The following is a 10,158-nucleotide window of genomic DNA, read 5'->3' as shown; positions in this document are numbered from 1 at the left end:
AAGTAATAGGATAGAAAAAGCTATTCCATGCAATTGAAAATGAAAAGAAAGTGTGGGGTTACAGTACTTGTATCAGACAAAATATTCACCCAACTTAGGAGTACCTAAATACATAGAGCAAATATTAACAAACATAAAGGGAGAAATTGACAGTAACACAATAATAGTAAGTATTGTTAACACCCCAGTTACATCAATGGACAGATCATCTAGACTAAGAACAAAACAAAACAAAACAAATAAAGAAACAAACAAAAAAACCATTAAGAAAACACTGGCCTTAAACAACACACAAGATCATTTGGACTTAACAGATGCATAGAGAACATTTCATCCAAAAGCAACAGAATACACATTATTTTCAAAAGGACATGGAACATTCTCCAGCATAGAACACATGCTAGACCACAAAACAAGTCTCAATAAATTTGAGAAGATTGAAACAACAGCACTATGAGACTAGAAATCAACTGCAAGACAAAAACTGCAATAAAACTACAAAAAATGGAGGTTAAACAGTATGCTACTAACCAACAAATGGGGCATTGAGTAGCAAAGAGAAAAAAAATACCTGGACACAAATGAAAATGAAAAGAATGATCAAAAATCTATGGGGGAGGAGAGGGGGAAGATGGTGGAAGAGTAAGACGTGGAGATCACCTTCCTCCCCACAGATACACAAGAAATACATCTACATGTGGAACAACTCCTACAGAACACCTACTGAATGCTGGCAGAAGACCTCAGACTTCCCAAAAGGCAAGAAAATACCCACATACCAGGGTAGGGCAAAAGAATAAACAGAGACAAAAGGATAGGGACAGGACCTGCACCAGTGGGAGGGAGCTGTGAGGGAGGAAAGGTTTCCACACACTAGGAAGCCCCTTCACAGGCAGAGACTGCGGGTGGTGGAGGGGGGAAGCTTTGGAGTCACGGAGGAGAGCACAGCAACAGGGGTGAGGAGGGCAAAGTGGAGAGATTCCCGCACAGAGGATTGGTGCAGACCTGCACTCACAAGCCCAGGAGGCTTGTCTGCTCACCCGCCAGGATGGGCGGGGCTGGGAGCTGAGGTTCGGGCTTCGGTCAGAGCCCAGGGAGAGGAATGGGGTTGGCAGCGTGAACACAGCTTGCATGGGGTTAGTGCACCTCGGATAGCCGGGAGGGAGTTGGGGGAAATAGTCTGGACCTGCCAAAGAGGCAAGAGACTTTTTCTCCCCTCTTTGTTTCCTAGTGCGTGAGGAGAGGGGATTAAGAGTACAGTTAAAGGAGCTCCAGAGACGGGCGCAAGCTGCAGCTAACAGGGCAGACCCCAGAGATGGGCATGAGACACTAAGGCTGTTGCTGCCGCCACCAAGAAGCCTGTGTGTGAGCACAGGTCACTACCCACACCTCCCTTCCGGGGGGCCTGTGCAGCCTGCCACTGCCAGAGTCCCGGGATCCAGGGACAACTTCCCCAGGAGAATGCACAGCATGCCTCAGGCTGGTACAATGACCCGTCAGCCTCTGCCGCCACAGGCTCGCCCAGCATCCGCACCCCTCCCTCCCTCCAGCCTGAATGAGCCAGAGCCTCCAAGTCAGCTGCTCCTTTAACCCCGTCCTGGCTGAGCGAAGAACAGATGCTCTCCAGCGACCTACACACAAAGATGGGGCCAAATCCAAAGCTGAGCCTCGGGAGCTGTGCGAACAAAGAAGAGAAAGGGAAATCTCTCCCAACAGCCTCAAAAGTAGCAGATTAAAAAGCTCCACAATCAACTTGGTGTACCCTGCATCTGTGGAATACATGAATAGACAACGATTCACCACAAATTGAGGAGGTGGACTTTGAGAGCAAGATTTATTATTTTTTCCCCTTTTCCTCTTTTTGTGAGTGTGTATGTGTATACTTCTGTGTGAGATTTTGCCTGTATAGTGTTGCTTTCACCATTTGTCCTAGGGTTCTATCCATCTTTTTTCTTTTAATATTTTTTCCTAATAATTATTTTTTATTTTAATAACTTTATTTTATTTTATCTTTATTTTATTTTATGTTATCCTTTTTCTTTCTCTCTTTCTTTCTTTCTAATTTTTCCCCCTTTTATTCTGAGCCATGTGGATGAAAGGCTTTTGATGCTGCAGCCAGGAGTCAGTGCTGTGTCTCTGAGGTGGGAACGCCAACTTCAGGACACTGGTCCACAAGAGACCTCCCAGCTCCACATAATATCAAATGGCAAAAATCTCCCAGAGATCTCCAGCTTCACTCAAAGACCAGCAAGCTACAGCGCTGGACACCCTATGCCAAACAACTAGCAAGACAGGAACACAATCCCACCCATTAGCAGAGAGGCTTCCTAAAATCATAATAAGTCCACAGACACGCCAAAACACACCACCAGACGTGGACTTGCCCACCAGAAAGGCAAGATCCAGGCCTCATCCACCAGAGCACAAGCACTAGTCTCCTCCATCAGGAAGCCTACACAACCCACTGAAACAACTTTAGCCACTGGGCACAGATGCCAAAAACAACGGGAACTATGAACCTGCAGCCTGCAAAAAGGACACTCCAAACACAATAAAATAAGCAAAATGAGAAGACAGAAAAACACACAGCAGATGAAGGAGCAAGATAAAAACCCACTAGACCTAACAAATGAAGAGGAAATAGGCAGTCTACCTGAAAAATAATTCAGGATAATGATAGTAAAAATGATCCAAAATCTTGGAAATAGAATGGACAAAATGCTGAAACATTTAACAAGGACCTAGAAGGACTAAAGATGAAACAAGCAACAGTGAACAACACAATAGATGAAATTAAAAATACTCTAGATGGGATCAAGATCAGAATAACTGAGGCAAAAGAATGGATAAGTGACCTGGACGATAAAATAGTGGAAATAACTACTGCAGAGCAGAATAAAGAAAAAAAGAATGAAAAGAACTGAGGAAAGTCTCAGAGACCTCTGGGACAACATTAAACGCACCAACATTCAAAGTATAGGGGTTCCAGAACAGGAAGAGAAAAAGAAATGGACTGAGAAAATATTTCAAGAGATTATAGTTGAAAACTTCCTTAATATGGCAAAGGAAATAGTTAATCAAGCCTAGGAAGCACAGAGAGTCCCATACAGGATAAATCCAAGGAGAAACATGCCAAGACACATATTAATCAAACTGTCAAAAATTAAATACAAAGAAAACATATTAAAAGCAGCAAGGGAAAAACAACAAATAACACACAAGGGAATCCCTATAAGGTTAACAGCTTTTCTTTCAGCAGAAACTCCGCAAGCAAGAAGGGACTGGCAGGACATATTTAAAGTGATGAAGGAGAAAAACCTACAGCCAAGATTACTCTACCCAGGAAGGATCTCATTCAGATTTGATGGAGAAATCAAAACCTTTATGGACAAGTAAAAGCTGAGAGAGTTCAGCACCACCAAACCAGCTTTACAACAAATGCTAAAGGAACTTCTCTAGGCAAGAAGCACAAGAGAAGGAAAAGACCTACAATAACAAACACAAAACAATTAAGAAAATGGGAATAGGAACATACATATCAATAATTACCTTAAATGTAAATGAATTAAATGCTCTCACCAAAAGACACAGACTGGCTGAATGGATATAAAAGCAAGACCCATATATATGCTGTCTACAAGAGACCCACTTCAGACCTAGAGACATGTACAGACTGGAAGTAAGGGCATGGAAAAAGATATTCCATGAAAATGGAAACCAAAAGAAAGCTGGAGTAGCAATCCTCATATCAGACAAAATAGACTTTAAAATAAAGAATATTAGAAGAGACAAAGAAGGACACTACATAATGATCAAGGGATCGATCCAAGAAGAAGATATAACAAATGTAAATATTTATGCACCCAACATGGGAGCACCTTAATACATAAGGCAAATACTAACAGCCATAAAAGGGGAAATCAACAGTAACACATTCATAGTAGGGGACATTAACACCCCACTTTCACCAATGGACAGATCATCCAAAATGAAAATAAAGTAGGAAACACAAGCTTTAAATGATACATTAAACAAGATGGACTTAATTGATATTTATAGGACATTCCATCCAAAAACAACAGAATACACATTTTTCTCAAGTGCTCATGGAACATTATCCAGGATAGATCATATCTTGGGTCACAAATCAAGCATTGGTAAATTTAAGAAAATTAAAATCATATCAAGTATCTTTTCTGACCATAATGCTATGAGACTAGACATCAATTACAAGAAAAGATCTGTAAAAAATACAAACACGGGGAGGCTAAACAATACACTACTTAATAACGAAGTGATCACTGAAGAAATCAAAGAGGAAATAAAAAAATACCTAGAAACAAATGACAATGGAGACACGATGATCCAAAACCTATGGGATGCAGCAAAAGCAGTTCTAAGAGGGAAGTTTATAGCAATACAATCCTACCTTAAGAAACAGGACACATCTCGAATAAACAACCTAACCTTGTACCTAATGCAATTAGAGAAATAAGAAGAAAAAAAACCCAAAGTAGCAGAAGGAAAGAAATCATAAAGATCAGATCAGATATAAATGAAAAAGAAATGAAGGAAATGATAGAAAAGATCAATAAAACTAAAAGCTGGTTCTTTGAGAAGATAAACAAAATTGATAAACCATTATCCAGACTCATCAAGAAAAAAGGGAGGAAACTCAAATCAATAGAATTAGAAATGAAAAAGAAGAAGTAACAACGGACACTGCAGATATACAAAGGATCATGAGAGATTACTACAAGCAACTCTGTGCCAATAAAATGTACATCCTGGAAGAAATGGACAAATTCCTAGAAATGCACAACCTGTGAAGACTGAACCAGGAATAAATAGAAAATATGAACAGACCAATCACAAGCACTGAAATTGAAACTGTGATTAAAAATCTTCCAACAAACAAAGGCCCAGGAACAGATGGCTTCACAAAAAATTCTATCAAACATTTAGAGAAGAGCTAACACCTATCCTTCTCAAACTCTTCCAAAATACAGCAGAGGGAGGAACACTCCCAAACTCATTGTATGAGGCCGCCATCATCCTGATGCCAAAACGAGACAAAGGTTTCGCAAAGAAAGAAAACTACAGGCCAATATCACTGATGAACATAGATGCAAAAATCTTCAACAAAATACTAGCAAACAGAATCCAACAGCACATTAAAAGGATCATACACCTTGATCAAGTGGGGTTTATTCCAGGAATGCAAGGGTTCTTCAATATACGCAAATCCATCAGTGTGATACACCATATTTACAAACTGAAGGAGAAAAACCATATGATCATCTCAGTACATGCAGAGAAAGCTTTCAACAAAATTCAACACCCATTTATGATAAAAACCCTGCAAAAAGTAGGCATAGAGGGAACTTTCCTCAACATAATAAAGGCCATATATGACAAACCCACAGCCAACATCATCCTCAATGGTGAAAAACTGAATGCATTTCCACTAAGATCAGTAACAAGATAAGGTTGCCCACTCTCACAACTGTTATTCAACATAACAGTTTTAGCCATAGCAATCAGAGAAGAAAAGGAAATAAAAGGAATCCAAATCTGAAAAGAAGTAAAGCTATAACTGTTTGCAGATGACATGACACTCTGCATAGAGAATCCTAAAGATGTTACCAGAAAACTTCTAGAGCTAATCAATGAATTTGGTAAAGTAGCAGGATACAAAATTAATGCAGAGAAATATCTGGCATTCCTATACACTAATGATGAAAAATCTGAAAGTGAAATTAAAAAAAACACTCCCATTTACCATTGCAACAAAAAGAATAAAATATTTAGGAATAAACCTGCCTAAGGAGACAAAAGACCTGTATGCAGAAAATTATAAGATACTGCTGAAAGAAATTAAAGATCATACATTGTGAAAATGAATCTACTACCCAACGAAATCTACAGATTCAATGCAATCCCAATTAAACTACAACAGGCATTTTTCTCAAAAAATTTCACAATTTGTATGGAAACACAAAAGACCCTGAATAGCAAAAGCAATCTTGAGAAAGAAAAACAGAGCTGGAGGAATCAGGCTCCCTGACTTCAGACTATCCTACAAAGCTACAGTAATCAATACAGTATAGTACTGGCACATAAACAGAAAGAGAGATCAATGGAACAGGATAGAAAGCCCAGAGATAAACCCACACACCTATGGTCACCTTATCTTTGATAAAGGAGGCAGGAATGTACAGTGGAGAAAGGACAACCTCTTCAATAAGTGGTGCTGGGAAAACTGGACAGGTACATGTAAATGTATGAGATTAGAACTCTCCCTAACACCATACACAAAAATAAGCTCAAAATGGATTAAAGACCTAAATGTAAGGCCAGAAACTATCAAACTCTTAGAGGAGAACATAGGCAGAACACTCTATGACATAAATCACAGCAAGATCCTTTTTGACCCACCTCCTAGAGAAATGGAAATGAAAACAAAAATAAACAAATGGGACCTAATGAAACGTAAAAGCTTTTGCACAGCCAAGGAAACCATAAACAAGACCAAAAGACAACCCTCAGAATGGGAGAGAATATTTGCAAATGAAGCAACTGACAAAGGATTAATCTCCAAAATTTAAAAGCAGCTCATGCAGCTCAATAACAAAAAAACAAACAACCCAATCCAAAAATGGGCAGAAGACCTAAAGAGACATTTCTCCAAAGAAGATATACAGATTGCCAACAAACACATGAAAGAATGCTCAACATCATTAATCATTAGAGAAATGCAGATCAAAACTACAATGAGATATCATCTCACACTGGTCAGAGTGGCCATCATTAAAATATCTAGAAACAATAAATGTGGGAGAGGGTGTGGAGAAACAGGAACACTTGCACTGCTGGTCGGAATGTGAATTGGTACAGCCACTATGGAGAACAGTATGGAGGTTCCTTAAAAAACTTCAAATAGAACTACCATATGACCCAGCAATCCCACTACGGGCATATACCCTGAGAAAACCATAATTCAAAAAGAGTCATGTACCAAAATGTTCATTGCAGCTCTATTTACAATAGCCAGGAGATGGAACCAACCTAAGTGTTCATCATCGGATGAATGGATAAAGAAGATGTGGTACATATATAGAATGGAATATTACTCAGCCATAAAAAGAAAGGAAATTGAGTTATTTGTAGTGAGTTGGATGGACCTGGGGTCTGTCATACAGAGTGAAGTAAGTGAGAAAGAGAAAGGCATATACTGTATGCTAACACATATATATGGAATCTAAGAAAAAAAAATGTTATGAAGAATCTAGGGGTAAGACTGGAATACAGACACAGACCTACTAGAGAATGGACTTGAGGATATGGGGAGGGGGAAGGGTAAGTTATGACAAAGTGAGAGAGTGGCATGGACATATATACACTACCAGATGTAAAATAGATAGCTAGTGGGAAGCAGCCGCATAGCACAGGGAGATCAGCTCAGTGCTTTGTGACCACCTGGATGGGTGGTATAGGGAAGGTGGGAGGGAGGGAGATGCAAGAGGGAGGAGATATGGGCACATATGTATATGTATAACTGATTCACTTTGTTATAAAGCAGAAACTAACACACCATTGTAAAGTAATTATACTCCAATACAGATGTTAAAAAAAAAAAAAAAGGGACAGAGCAAGGCCAGTTCTATGAGGGAAGTTTATAGTAATACAAGCCTACCTCAGGAAACAAGAAAAATTTGAAATAAACAACCTAACTTTATACCCAAAGGAAATAGAATAAGAACAAACAAAACCCAAAGTTAGTAGAAAGAAAGAAATCATGAATATCAGAGCAGACATTAATGAAATAGAGACTAAAAAAAAAAAAAATAGGAAAGATTAACAAAGCTGAGAGCTGCTTCCTTGAGAAGATAATCAAAATTAATAAACCTTTAGGGAGACTCATCAAGAAAAAAGAGAAAGGGTTAAAATAATCAGAAATGAAAAAGGAGAAATTACCACTGACACAAGAGAAATACAAAGAATCATAAGAAGTTACTGTGAACAGTTATACACAAATAAAATGGACAACCTAGAAAAAGCTGGACAAATTTCTAGAGACATACAATCTCCTAAAACTGAATCAGGAAGAAATATAAAATATGAAAAGTTGATTACCTGTAATGAAATTGAATCAGTAATGAAAAAAAATCCCAGCAAACAAAAATCCACAACCAGATGGCTTCAGAGGCGAATTTTACCAAACATCTAAAGAACAGTTAATGGCTATCCTTCTCAAAGTGTTCTAAAATCCTGAAGTTGACTTTTGAAATCATTCTATAAGGCCAGCATCACCCTGGCCAAAACCAGATAAAGACACCACACAAAAAGAAAATTACATGTCAATATCACTGATGAATAGGAACATAAAAATCCTCAACAAATATGAGAAAACCAAATCCAAGAATGCATTAAACTGATCACACACTATTATCAAGTGGGATGCATTCCAGGGATGCAAAGATGGTTTAATATCTGCAAATCAATTGATGTGTTATACCACATTAACAAACTGAAAAATAAAAATCATATGATCATCTCTATAGATGCTGAAAAATATTTTGACAAAATTCAACATCAATTTATGGACAAAAAACTCTCCAGAAAGTGGATATAGAGGGAACATACCTCCACATAATAAAGACCATATATGACAAACCCATAGGTAACATCATACTCAGTGGTGAAAAGCCGAAAGCATTTCCTATAAGATCAGGAAGAAGACAAGGTTGCTCACTTTCACCACTTTTATTTCACATAGTATCAGAACTCCTAGCCATAGCAGTCAGACAAGAAAAAGAAATAAAAGAATTCCAATCTGGAGAGGAAGATGTAAAGCTGTCACTGTTTGCAGATGACATGATACTATTGATATATATAGAAAATCCTAAAGATGACACCAAAAATGATTAGAACTAGAGTGAAATTAGTAAAATTATGGGATACAAAAATAATATAAAGAAATCTGTTGCATTTCTATATACAGCGATGAACTATTAGAAAGAGAAATTAAGGAATAAATTCTGCTAACCATTGCATTCAAAACAAACAAAAAATACCTAGGAATAAATCTAACCAAGATGGTAAAACACTTGTACTCAGAAACCTATAAGATTCTGATGAAAAAAAGGGTAAGACGACACAAGCAGATGGAAATAAGTACCATGTTCATGGGCTGGAAGAATTAATATTGTTAAAATGACAATACTGGGCTTCCCTGGTGGCGCAGTGGTTGAGCGTCCGCCTGCCAATGCAGGGGATGTGGGTTCGTGCCCTGGTCCGGGAAGATCCCACATGCCGTGGAGCGGCTGGGCCCGTGAGCCACGACCAGTGAGCCTGCGTGTCCGGAACCTGTGCTTCTCAATGGGAGAGGCCACAACAGTGAGAGCCCTGCGTACCGCAAAAAAATAAATAAATAAAATAAAAATGACAATACTATCTAAGGCAATCTACAGATTCAATGCAATCCCTATCAAAAATACCAATGGGATTTTTCAGAGAACTAGAACAAATAGTTCTAAAATCTGTATGGAAACACAAAAGACCTCAAACAGCCAAAATTATACTGAGAAAAAAAGAGCAAATCTAGAGGTATCTTGCTCTGATTTCAAACTATATTACAAAGTTACAGTAATCAAAGTGGTATGATACTGGCACAAAAGCACACATGTAGAATAGAGAGCCCTGAAATGAACTCACATTTATATGGTCAATTAATCTATGACAAAGGAGGGAAGAGTATACAGTGGGAAAAAGACAGCCTCTTCAATAATTGGTATTGGAAAAACTGGACATGCAAAAAAATCAAACTGGAACTCTTTGTCATACCATGTGCAAAAATAAACTCAAAATGGATTAAAGACTTAAACATAAGACTCAAAATGATAAAACTGCTAGGAAAAATAAAACAAGACAATATGCTCTTTGATGTTGGTCTTAGCAATATCTTTTCCTTTTCAGGCAAAGGAAACCAAAGCAAAAATAAATAGTTGAGATCACATCAAACTCAAAAGCTTTTGCACAGCCAGGGAAACTTATCAACAAATGAAAAGACTGTCTACTGAATGGGAGAAGATATTTGTAAACGATGTATCTGAAAATGGGTTAATTTCCAGAATTTACAAAGAACTCATACAACTT

The sequence above is a fragment of the Monodon monoceros genome, unplaced genomic scaffold (assembly GCF_005190385.1).
Source record: "Monodon monoceros isolate NGI ecotype Baffin Bay Population unplaced genomic scaffold, NGI_Narwhal_1 Super_Scaffold_6, whole genome shotgun sequence".
NCBI classification, from domain to species: domain Eukaryota; kingdom Metazoa; phylum Chordata; class Mammalia; order Artiodactyla; family Monodontidae; genus Monodon; species Monodon monoceros.
This window is presented reverse-complemented; position numbering follows the sequence as displayed.